At 37.2% G+C, this 13,190-nt stretch overlaps 1 long non-coding RNA gene across 1 annotated transcript in view; it reads left to right on the forward strand.

Moving 5' to 3' along the window:
- Gm5570 (predicted gene 5570) overlaps window positions 1-13,190 on the forward strand; it is a 72,027-nt gene that overhangs the window by 38,343 nt on the left and 20,494 nt on the right. Inside the window, exon 7 of the long non-coding RNA NR_152156.1 lies at window positions 1,346-1,536. This is a non-coding gene — a long non-coding RNA (predicted gene 5570). The remainder of the gene's footprint in view (window positions 1-1,345; window positions 1,537-13,190) is intronic.

Genomic DNA, 13,190 nt, shown 5'->3' on the forward strand with positions numbered 1-13,190 from the left:
GAAATTGCTGAAGGCCAGGAAGTAAAGTTCAACCTGATTTAGGTATTTATAAAATCATTTCTTGGAGGCACCTATAATAGAACAATACTGAAAGAAAATACAGAACCATTCACCAACTAACAAAGGGACAGGATTGGAACATTCATGCCATGGTTCCAGGAGACTGAGTTTCTGTAAACTCTTTGTCTAGGGATTGTGTCCAAGCTTTTTGGCCTGTCATGCAGTCTTCATTGGAGTGGGTGTGGTAACTTCCAAGAGTTGTGTCCTATGTTGTTTTGTTTTTTTTTCTAATATTTACTTGTTAATGAATACATACCATGCACATCATTTTTGTTCTGAGATACTTCACTCAGGGTGATATATTGTAGTCCATTCTTTTGTATTCAAAACTAATGATGTTTTTATTCTTAAAAGCTAAATATTAGTCTTTTGTGTAAATAAACCACATATTCAAGATCAATTCTCTGTTGTGAACAACTGGGTTGTTTCCACTATGAACATAGTGAAGCATATGCCCTTGTGGCATGGTGGGGCATATTTTGGGTATGCACCCTGGAGTGGTATAGAAGAGTATTCAGGTAGACCTATTTCCATTTTTCTGAGGAACCAATCTGAGAAACTTCCAGATTCATTTTCAGAGAGGTTATACCAGTTTTCAATCCCACCAGATTTGGATTTTGCTTTGATTGATTTTTGTTTTTGTGACTACTACCACCACTAGTGGAGAGCTTGCCACATTTAAACCAAACATCACAGGAAGCAAATCACCATCTTTGCAGTAGAATGGTGTTGCAACCATGAGCAGACATAATATTGTCATAAAAAGCCTTTTATTAATTACATATCTTTACATTCAATAGTATGTAGATCTCAGAGGTATCTGAAGACCATCTATGAATCTATTTCCAGTATATCTGATTTGCTTCTCTCTAGATCTCTAATATCTACTTACATTAACAGCATCTAAGGAAGCTGAATAAACATTATTTTGTAATTAACTAAACTAGTATGTAACATGACCAATAAGTTTGATTCATTAATCATTACCTTGCATTTCATATTTATTCAAAATAATTTGTAAAGAATATTTCAAAAGAACTAGAATTTAACATGTATATTTAAGAATCAGGTAGGTAAAATACTTTAAAAAATGTCTTTAAGTATCTATACATAATATGTTGTAACAAAATTAAACTTTAAGTATTTTTCAATGTTGAGATTCCATACTGTATAAAAAAATTGGCTTTTTCACACACTTTGGCCTAAATGTTGACTCAATAATCTAATCTTGAACATATCATTCTTACATCTGTGCTTTTCTTTTTCATCTATCCTTTCTTCTCAGTTTAAAAAGAAGAGAAGCAAAGAAACATGAAAGAAAATGAAAGAGAGAAAGATATCCCTGAATATAACCTTCCTTACCTTGTTTCCCCTCTGACCTATAACATCAACAATACCCACCAAAAGACAAATATTCACCCATCACCCTTTTTGTGAATGGAGCATCATTGTCTTAAAATTGTTTCCTGTTGTGAGGTATGTGTGTGGGGAGGGAGTGTTAGCATGGGCATAATTCCTGCAGTTATATCTCTTCATGTTGTAATCTCAGCCTTCACACCCTTTTTAATGTAAATGTTGTGTGAAAACTCAGACGGGTCTACCAGCCCCTCACTGGGAAGTATTATTAATACTCAGTAATAACAATTGATCTTAAGCATTACTGCTGACATTGTTAATGATTCAAACAAAACCCTTGAAAGGAATTTAGAGATGTAGATTCTTAGCAATGAGTAATATTTTTATGAAGAAATTTGACATGTAGCTTGTTAGTTAAGGTAGGTTAAGATATTTTGTCCATGGCTCTTCTGAAAAATAGTTTAGGTATTAATTTGAAGTTCCAGGGCTAGGTTTTTTTTTTGTTTTGTTTTGTTTTGTTTTGTTTTTTGTTTGTTTTTTGTTTTTGTTTTTGTTTGTCAGTGAGCATGAACAATGGCAGCCCTATCAGCAATGTCAGGCACAACTCTCTCTTTAGAACTGGGCAAGTGATCAAAGTGATGACAATTTCTTATACCTGTTATTGCCCCCAGCTTCCAGATATGGTTTAATAAAAACAATGGTGATCAGTAGATGTGCAATCTGAGGATTTAAAATAGTAATGACTGATAGATTTTTATGTAAAGGGTTAGATTTGTGATTCTTTTAAGATTATATAGGTTTACATTTATGACAAATAATAAAATAATTGATTTTCTCTTTATTAACTCCAAATTGCAACCTGTCAGTGAAAGGAAAATGGATGAGCAAATGTCATGGCTTTCTTATACCTTCCTAAAATATAACAAGTGACTTAATTATGAATGTGTGGTTTCTTGGAAATGATTTTTTCTTTCATTCATGTGTAATATGTAAATTGTTTTTTTTCAAGAAAATGTATTAGGGAGCATGATTTTTAAAAATAAGCATTCATTAAAAGAAAAACAGTGAGCCGGGAGTGGTGGTGCACGCCTTTGATCCCAGCACTTGGGGGGCAGAGGCAGGCCGATTTCTGATTTCAAGGCCAGCCTGTTCTACAAAGTGAGTTCCAGGACAGCCAGGGCTACACAGAGAAACCCTGTCTCAAAAAAAAAAGAAGAAAAAAAAAAAGAAAAATTGTGTGCAATCACATTGTAATTTTTAGGCTACCTTAGAGATTTTGCTGGTATATATAAGCAGGTGAAGGAAAAAACAATTACTTTATCAGTGAGTGCAAATCAAGTGACTTCTTTTGTGATTGGGTTACCTCACTCAGGATGGTATTCTCCAGATACATCAATTTGCCCAAGAATTTCATAAATTCATTGGTTTTAATAGCTGAGTAGTACTCCATTGTGTAAATGTACAACAATTTTTGTATCCATTCCTCTGTTAAAGGACATCTAATAGCCAGAAGCTGGAAATATCCCCACTTATGATAGGGTGATGAATGTAACTTTGATAACAACTCCTGAGAAATTCCACAGCATAATGTGCATCAGGTACTTTATTGAAAACACTTTTACAATGTTGAAATCAATGCAATTAATCATACATAAAATCAGTAATGATTTTTAATAACACTAGGGTGTGCAGAAATCCCTGAGGGAAAATTGTGAATAATTTTGTTTACAATCTTGAACCGACCTCAAAAATTAATTCCAATGAATCAAGAATAGCGATTATTACACCTTTTCCTCCTCCTGAGATCAATGCTCCAACTTAGGGCACCCATCTGTGAGGTAAGGCAAAGATGGAGACATTTAAAAATAATAGTGTGTTTTTTCATGTGTTCAAGTAAGAATTTTATATTGCTGAGATGCAAATCAAGAATCATTTTTATTTGCTTTAATGTCATGTCACTTTTACAGGAATCTACTGATCTGTTTCATAGACATTTTTAATATTTTTAGTAGGGATTTTGAGGTACTCAGTAAGCTTCACATATTCGTTCCACATTTCTTCACTGATATTTGTTCCACATTTCTTCACTGATATTTGCTGCATTTCATGGAAATTTTTTTAGAAGAGACAGCAACTATAATTATACCAAATAGTCTATGTTCATCAAGACTTATTAGTTGATAAGTCCTGCTGCTTCACTTCACCCTTCCTACCAGAATGGAGATGCCATCAGGGAGCCATTCTGAAGTTAAGTCAGACATTCTTAATGTGGATAAGATAGTAACTCTCTATACCATCATATCTAAGATACTGATTTAAAATCAGAAATATTAAAATTAGCATTGAATTATTATTAAAATTATTATCCTTTACATTTCAACTTGAATTTCACACAATCATGATCAAACTTGAAATACGTTAGAAAACACATTTCTGCACCAGTATATCATGAATTTAAATGTAGGGGACACAGTAATATTGCAATTAACAGAAAAGAACAAAAGTTTTCTCCTATATAAGATTTACCTACCCATAGAAACCACATACACAGGAACTATTAGAAAAGAGAGTGTGAAAGATCATCAAACACATGAGTACAGGGAAAATTTTCATAAACACAACACCAATGGCTTATGCTCTAAGATTAACATTAGACAAATGGGAGATCACAAAATTGCAAAGATTCTGTAGGGCAAAGGAAACAGTCAATGAGACAAAATAGCAACCAACAGATTTGGAAAAGGTCTTTACTGATCCTACATCCGTAGAGGGCTAATATCCAATATATACAAAGACTTTAAGAAGTTAGATTGCAGAGAACCAAACAACTCTATAAAAATGGGGTACAGAGCTAAACAAACAATTCTCATCTGAGGAAACTCAAATGGCTAATAAGCAACTAAAAAAAATTTTAAAACATCTTTAGTCATCATTGCAATGTATATAAAAACACCCCTGAGATTCCACCTCACACCTGTCAGTATGGCCAAAGATCAAATATTCAAGTGACAACAAATGCTGGGGAGGATGTGGAGAAAGGGTTACACTCCTCCATTGCTGGTGGAGATTGCAGGCTGGTACAACCACTCTGAAAATCACTTTGGCAGTTCCTCAGAAAATTTTACATAGTGCAACATGAGGACCCTCCTATAAAATTCCTGCTCATATACTCAAAGGAATTTTCAACATGTAAAATGGACACATGCTCCACTGTGTTCTTAGCAGTATTACTTAAATAGCCAGAGGCTGATAAGAATGCACATGTACCTCAACAGAAGAGTCGATATAGAAAATGTGATCCATCCCATAATCAGCTTCCAAATGCTGACACCATTGCATACACTAGCAAGATTATGCTGAAAGGACCCTGATATAGCTGTTTCTTGTCAGAGTATGCCTGGGCCTAGCAAACATAGAAATGGATGCTCACAGTCGGCTATTGGATGGATCACATGGCCCCCAATGAAGGAGCTAGAGAAAGTACCCAAGAAGCTAAAGGGATCTGCAATCCTACAGGTGGAACAACATTATGAACTAACCAGTACCCCGGAGCTCTTGACTCTAGCTGCGTATGTATCAAAAGATGGCCTAGTCGGCCATCACTGGAAAGAGAGGCCCATTGGACACGCAAACTTTATATCCCCCAGTACAGGGGAACGCCAGGGCCATAAAAGGGGAGTGGGTGGGTAGGGGAGTGGGAGTGGGTGGCTATGGGGGACTTTTGGTATAGCATTGGAAATGTAAATGAGCTAAATACCTAATAAAAATGGAAAAAAAAAGAAAATATCTAATAAAAATAAATTAAAATAAAAAAAAAAGAAAATGTGATCCATTTACACAGTAGTGTATGGCTAAGCTATTAAAAAATAACGACTTTATGAAATTCTTAGCAAATGAATGGAATTAGAAAATAATATCCTGAGCGAGGTAACCTAGTCACAAAAGGACACACATGATATGAACTTACTGATAAGTGAATACTAGCTGAAAAACTCAGAATCCCCAAGATACAATTCACAAACCACATGAAGTTCAAGAAAAAGGAAGACCAAAAAATTTTGCCTTTCATGTGTATGAAGTGCCACTACTTGTCTTTTTTTGATAACTTTTGGTTGAAAGTCGATTTTATTAAATATTAGAATGGCTACACTAGCTCGTCTATTGGGACCATTTGCTTAGAAAATTGTTTTCCAGCCTTTCTCAAATGTAGTGTCTATCTTTGTCCCTGAGCTGGGTTTCCTATATGCAGCAAAATGTTGGGTACTATTGATGCAGCCAGTCTATGTCCTTTTATTGGACAATTAAGTCCATTAATATTAAGAAACTTTAAGTAAAAGTCATTGTTGCTTTCTCTTATTTTGGTTGTTAGAGTTGGGATTCTGTTCTTGTAGCTACCTTCTTTAAGTTTTGTTGAAAGATTATTTTCTTGCTTTTTATAGGGCATAGTTTCCCTCCTTGTGTTGGAGTTTTATCCAACACAAGGAGGGAATGTCTGGTATAATTCTAATAGGTCTGCCTTTATATGTTACTTGACTTTTTGCCCTTACTACTTTTAATATTCTGTCTTTATTTATTACACTTGTTGTTCTGATTATTATGTGTTGGAAGGAATTTCTTTTCTGGTCCAGTCTATTTGGAGTTTTGTAGGCTTCTTGTATGTTCATGGGCATCTCTTTCTTTAGGTTAGAAAATTTTTCTTCTATAATTATGCTGGAAGATATTTACTGGCCCTTTAAGTTGATAATCTTCATTCTCATCTACTCCTATTATCCGTAGGTTTGGTCTTCTCATTGTGTCCTGGATTTCCTAGATGTTTTTAGTTAAGATCTTTTTGCATTTTCTTTGATTGTTATATCCATGTTTTCTATGGATTCCTCTGCACCCGAGATTCTATCTTTCATCTCTTGTATTTTGTTGGTGATGCTTTCATCTATGACTCCTGATTTCTTTCCTAGAATTTCTATCTCCAGAGTAGTCTCCCTTTGGTTTTTCTTTATTGTTTCTACTTCCATTTTTAGATCATGGATTGCCTCGTTCAATTCCTTCACTTGTTTTTCTGTATTTCCCTATCATTCTTTAAGGGGTTTTTGTGTTTCCTCTTTAAGGACTTCTACCTGTTAAACTGTATTCTTCTGTATTTCTTTAAGTGTGTTCTTAATGTTCTTTTTAAAAATCATCTCCAGAATCATGAATTATGGTATAAATCTGAATATTGCTTTTCCTGTGTGTTGGGGTATCCTAGACTCACTGTGGTAGGAGTACTGGGTTCTGATGATGCAGAGCAGACTTGGTTTATGATAGTAAGATTCTTACATTTATCTGGTAATTTCTGGTGTTAGATATTCTAGCTGTCTTTGGCTGGAGCTTGTTCCTCCTGTGAGTCTGTTAGCCTCTGTCTGCATTCCTGGGAGAGCAGCTCTCTCCTGACTCCTTGGAGTCAGAGCACTGTAGGCAATCTCTTCTCTGGCAGGGAAGGTGCACAGTGGTCTGAGGATCAGCTCTGACTCCTGGATGAGGATGAAGGCCCAAAGGGACCTGCCCAGGAAGCTCTGTTGCTTCTGAGTCCCATAACTCTCCTGCAGGGACCAGCCTCAGAGAGACCCTAGCTAGAAAATGTAGATCTCACCTGGGTCCTGGAGTCAGAGATCTAGGCTTAGATATTTTAAAGTTTACTTTTTATACGGATTCTCAAATTCTTCAACCTCTCCTGTAGCCTACCATACAAATGATGGAAGAAAGTATAGTACAAGCTGATGGACACCTATTCACAATTAGTTCTTTGGGGCAATTCCAGTTTCAGTTCATTAGAATAACAATAGCTCATCTCAGTAGTGTTACGGCACCTAACATGAATCACCAGCTTTGGCTAGATCTATGAGAAACCACTATTCCTCCACTGAATCTGCACAAGTCAGTGGCAGAAGCCAGCATGAGCTAGGAAACCAGGAAATGTTTATTGCTGTGCCTCTCTCAATGAAGTGAAGATCAGTGAAGTTTAAGATGCAAGACCAATGGATATTTGCAAAGCTTTCTATGCAAACTCACAATCACTGTCTGTTGAGTCCTATTTATACTATTTCCAAACATAGTGTGCTTCTCCATGGGTCTTGCCTTAGCAAAACCCATGCATGTCTGTATTAGCAAACATCACCTAAGCAGGCATATTGTGACATATTGAGAAATTTCCACTTTGTTTAAAAAATGTCTGTTTTTTCTAATATTAACAATTTACATACAGTAAACAAAAATTAGAACTTTATATCATATTTTAAACAATCAGCTTATGAATGTCGTGCAAACTTTATATGCCCCAGTACAGGGGAAATCCAGGGCAAACAAGTGGGAGTGAGTGGGTGGAGGAGTGGGGGGGGAGGGTGTGGGGGACTTTTGGGATAGCATTGGAAATGTAAATGAAATAAATACCTAATTTAAAAAAAAAAGAGAGAGAAGCATGGCTAGAAGTCACTTAGGCAATGTCCCAAGCTTCTGACCTTCAGGCTAAACTCCTTCCCATTTACTTAGCAAGAAAAAATATATATAGCAGCATACTTTTAAAGGGGCAGTTAGGCCCCTCTCTGCTCTCTTATTCCTCACTCTTAACTTTCTCACTTCTCTAATTCCTTTGATCTCTTACCTCTCACTTCTCTCACTCTCCTCTCCTCTTTCTTTGTCTTCTCCTCTCTTCTCTCCTCTCCTCTCACTCTCTCCCTCTTACACTCTCTTTCTCACTAGCCTTTCCTCTCTCTCTCTCTCTCTCTCTCTCTCTCTCTCTCTCTCTCTCTCTCTCTTCTATATTCTCTCTTTCCCACTGTCTCTCTATAATAAAGCTCTAAACCATAGACAGTTTCTGCTCATCAAGATCTACTATGCTCACTCTTGCAACTGTGGGAACCTCTCTTCCCTCTGTCCCATGACAATAGGGATTCTGGGAGTGGCCCCAAGGCCCCACGTTGGGCTGCCCCTTGTGCACCCCCCAAAGAGTGGGTCAGAGGCTTAGATGTGTACCTAGGGCTGAGTGGAAAGCGTGTGGCAGCCCTCCCATGTATGCCTGTCGAGAGCATAGTGGAATTCTGGCTGGACTTGGGTCTTCTTTCCCCTCCTTCCCCAAGCCCCCTTTATAGTTCACATACCTCCCTACCTCTGCTTTCATGATTATTTTGTTTCCCTTCTATTTGCAGTACCCACACTTGGGCCTTCCTTTCTTTTAATCTTCATAAGTTCTGTGAGTTTTCTTATAGGTATTCTGTACTTTTGGCGAATATCTCACTTAACAGTGAGTATATGCTATACATGTCTTTCTGGGTCTGTGTTACATCACTCAGGATCATCTTTGCTCACTCAGTTCATTTGTCTGCAAAATTCATGATATCCTAGTTTTTAATAGCTGAATAGTACATTTTCTGGACCTATGTTATGACTGATGGATATCTGGGTTGTTTCCAGCTTCTGAATACTACAAATAAGGCTACTATGAACATAGTATAGCATTTGTCCTGCTGGTTTGTTCAGGCATCTTTTAGTTTTTTGCTCAGAAGTGATATAGCTGTGTCCTCATGTAGAATGATTTTAAATTTTCTGATGGTTTAGATTTACCTGGCAACTAAGAATTGGAACATTTCTGTAAGGTTTTACAAGACCTTCAACTTTCCTCTGTTGAGAATTTTGTTTAGATCTGTACCCCATTTTTTCTTTTTTTTATTGGATATTTTCTTCATTTACATTTTAATTGCTATCCCAAAAGTCCCCTATACCCTCCTCACCCCCGGTCCCCTACCCACTCACTCCCACATCTTGGCCTTGGCTTTCCCCTGTACTGGGACATATAAAGTTTGTTAGACCAAGTGTCCTCTCTACCCAATGATGGCCAATTAGTCCATCTTCTGCTACATATGCAGCTACAGACACAAGTTCTGGGGATACTGATTAGTTCATATTGTTGTTCCACATATAGGGTTGCAGACCCCTTCACCTCTTGGGTACTTTCTCTAGCTCCTACATTGGGGGCCCTGTGTTCCATCCTATAGATGACTGTGAGCATCCACTTCTGTATTTGCCAGACACTGGCAAAGCTTCACAGGAAAAAGCTATATCAGGGTCCTTTCAGCAAAATCTTGCTGGTGTATGCAATAGTATCTATGTTTGGTGATTGATTATGGGAAGGACCCCCAGGTGGGGAAGTTTCTGTATGGTTCATCCTTTTGTCTTAGCTCTAAACTTTGTCTCTGTAACTCCTTCCATGGATATTTTATTCCATATTCTAGGGAGGAATGAAGTATCCACGAATTGGTCTTCCTTCCTGATTTTCTTGTGTTTTAGAAGTTGTATCTTGGGTATTCTAGGTTGCTGGGCTAATTTCCACTTATCAGTGAGTGGATATCAAGTGACTTCTTTTGTGATTGGGTTACCTCAGTCAGAAGATATCCTCCAGATACAGCCATTTGCCAAAGAATTTCATAAAGTCATCATTTTTAATAGCTGAGTAGTATTCCATTGTATAAATGTACCACATTTTCTGCATCCATTTCTCTGTTGAAGGACATCTGGGTTCTTTCCAGCTTCTGGCTATTATAAATAGGGCAGTATCCTAATTAACAAATTCAGAAATGAAAGCAGACATAACAACAGATCCTGAGGAAATCCAAAACATCATCATACCCTACTGAGAGAATGTAAGTTTTACTTGATAAGTTTTCATAATTGTTACATTGTGTATTGTTTATTAATAATTGAGAAAGAACCTTTTGTTTGATTTAAAATGTGAAATGTTGGAGATGATATTTTGTACTTTGTATTCAAATGTTCATTTCTAATCCCAGAAGTCTTGTTGTAGTCAACCATGTCTGTTCTCTATGTTATGTAAAAATTATTTTCTGTCACCTTTGATTCATTAATAAACATATGCTCAGCCATTTAGTTGGGCAGAAGAGAATAGGGCAGAACTGCTGATATGAGACAGTGCTTCTACATAGAAGGAGAAGTAGAGAAGAAACCCAAGGGGAAGAAGGAGTGAAGAAAAAAATATGAAGAGAACAGGAGATTTTCACTATGAGGTTGGCATGAGGACACACATGGGCCAGAGTGAAATTGCACAAGGTGGCAGGGAACACAGAATTTTTTCTTTGTATTTTTTGTGTACTCATGTTTGAAAAGGTCAAAACTTGCCTAGTTTATGCTTGCAGTGTGCTTATAAGAATGCCTGGTCTTTGTGTCTCTTTTTCAGAAATTAAAATGGGCTAGAGCATGCAGAAAGTGCTGGGAGCAAAAGGCACAGTAGAACTCTCTCTTCCTCTCCCAAAATACTATTGTATGCATCCATGTAAACAGCATGCATGTTTTAATGAGCACACACACACACACACACACACACACACACACACACACACGTTTTTTACATTTGAATGCTTGGGTACTTGGGAGGGTTGTTGCTTGAGAAAGATTTGAAGGTTAGATTTGAGACAGTACATGTGACCTTCTTAGATAAAGTATCACTGGAGTGAGCTTTGAGGCTTCAAATGCTAAAACTATGTCCAGTGTCTCTTCTTGTTTCACGATTACTAGCATTTGGAAATCTCAGTTCCTTTCCCAGCATTCTATATGTAATTGTCCATGACAACCACTGTGCTGATTATGGATTAAACCTCTAAAACTGCAAGCAAGTCCATACTAAAATTTTACTTTATAGAAGTCGCCCTCTTCATGGTGTCTTTTCACTCCAATAGAACAGTTTGTAAGACATGTACCATAGTGTTTACCATGGGATTAAAAAAAAAAACAAAAAAAAACCTTCAAGTTATATATTAAATAGAAAGGTAGAGAGTGGGCAGCCTTGTCTAGTTCATGATTTTAGTGGGATTGCTTCAAGTTTCTTTCCACTTAGTTTGCTGTTTGCTACTCATTTGTTGTATACTGCTTTTAGTAAGTTCAGACATGGCCTTAGAATTTCTGATCTTTCCAATACTTTTAATGTGAAGGGATGTTGAATTTTGTCAAATTATTTTTCAGCATCTAATGCAGTTATGTGGTTTTTTTTTTCTTTGAGTTTGGTTATGGGGTGGATTACATTGATGGATTTCTGTATATTGAACAATCTCAACATTCCTGAAATGAAGCCTACTTGATCATGATGATCATTTTGATGTGCTCTCGGATTCGGTTTGTGAGAATTTTATTTAATTTTTTTGCATTAATATCATAAGGGAAATTGGTTTGAAGTTTGTCCTTTGCTGGATCTTTGTGTGGCATCAGTGTAGCTGAGGCTTCATAGAACGAATTGGGTAGTGATCCTTGTGTTTCTATATTGTGGAATAGTATGAAGAGTTTTGATATTAGGTCTTCTTTGAAGGTCCAATAGAATTCTGCACTAAATCCATCTGGTAGTGGGCTTTTTTGCTTGGAAGACTTTTAGTGACTGCTTTGATTTCATGAAGGGTTATGGGATTGTTTACATGCTCTTGCTGACTGAAGCCTGATATACTTGTCCCCTGAGAGGCTCCACCATATCCTGACAGATGCAGATGCTCACAGCCAACAATCAGAATGAGCACAGGGACCCCAATGGAGGAGTTAGGGGAAGGACTGAAGATGCTAAACAGGCCTTATCAATGGAATCAATGGAAGGGGAGGCCCTGGATTCTGTGAAGGCTTGATGCCCCAGTGTAGAAGAATACTAGGATGATGAGGCAGGAGTGGGTAGGTGGGTGGGGGAGCACCCTCATGGAAGTGGGGTCTGGGAGGATGGGATAGGGGGTTTGATGAGGGGAACCCAGTAGAGAAGATAGCATTCAAAACTTAAATAAAATAATAAAAAATAAAATTCTAATAAAAGAAAATGAGAAAAGTCTTTTGTTGGTGAGGGTTTTTGTTTGTTTGTTTGGTGTTTTGGTAGCCTGGTTGGTTTTGTTATTTGAGGAAGTTGTCAAAGTGATTTATTCTGAAATTTAGAATCTAGAAAGTTACAGAGATCAACAGTTGCTGGTGCTTCCATGCATAATTGTTCGAAACCCAGACAATCTGCATTGCTTAGACTCTTGTGTCCTGGATGGCTCTGTGGATTCAGATTGCCATGGTAGACTACAATTTAAGATTACTTAGTGAGGGACTGTGGTTAAATCTTCCTGAGGGCAACAGACACTGGAATAGCATTCCCATAATCAGCATACATCATAATCACACATATGGGCAACAGGAATTGGATATGATGGCAAAGAAAGGAAGTGTAGCTGACTTTTGATGTTCTATACGTACTTCTATCTTCTACCCTTGTCCATTTCTTTTTTACACACTCAACCCTCTAACAATGGATAAGAGGAAAGAATAATAGAGGGGAAGAGAGAGACAGAGAGAGAAACAGAGCAAGAGACAGAGAGACAAAGATATAGAGCAGCACAGAGGACACTGAATCCTTTCTTGTTTTATGTTTGAGAAATACAACTAACAAACCACAATCAATTCCACTGAATGACCAAGACTCAGGACGAACAAGCAATGGCCAACAGCCTCTCAAGAACCTACAATTTATACAATCCCAAAAAATGTCCAAGTATTCCAAATGACAGAAGACTGCAAAACTATCTGCAGCTGGCAGAATCACAACCGTGCTTAATGATGAGGGAAAGAGTAATCGGTTGTTGTGGATAATCTGAAGCAGGCCAACATGTGGCATTAACTGAAAGTACATTCTTATAATATTTATATATGTTTGGAAGAAACTAAAATTCCAACATTCTCATTACAATGAATCCGAGAGCAAGATACCAGATATTTGGGAGAGAATA

The sequence above is a fragment of the Mus musculus genome, chromosome 6 (genome assembly GCF_000001635.26).
Source record: "Mus musculus strain C57BL/6J chromosome 6, GRCm38.p6 C57BL/6J".
NCBI classification, from domain to species: Eukaryota; Metazoa; Chordata; class Mammalia; order Rodentia; family Muridae; genus Mus; species Mus musculus.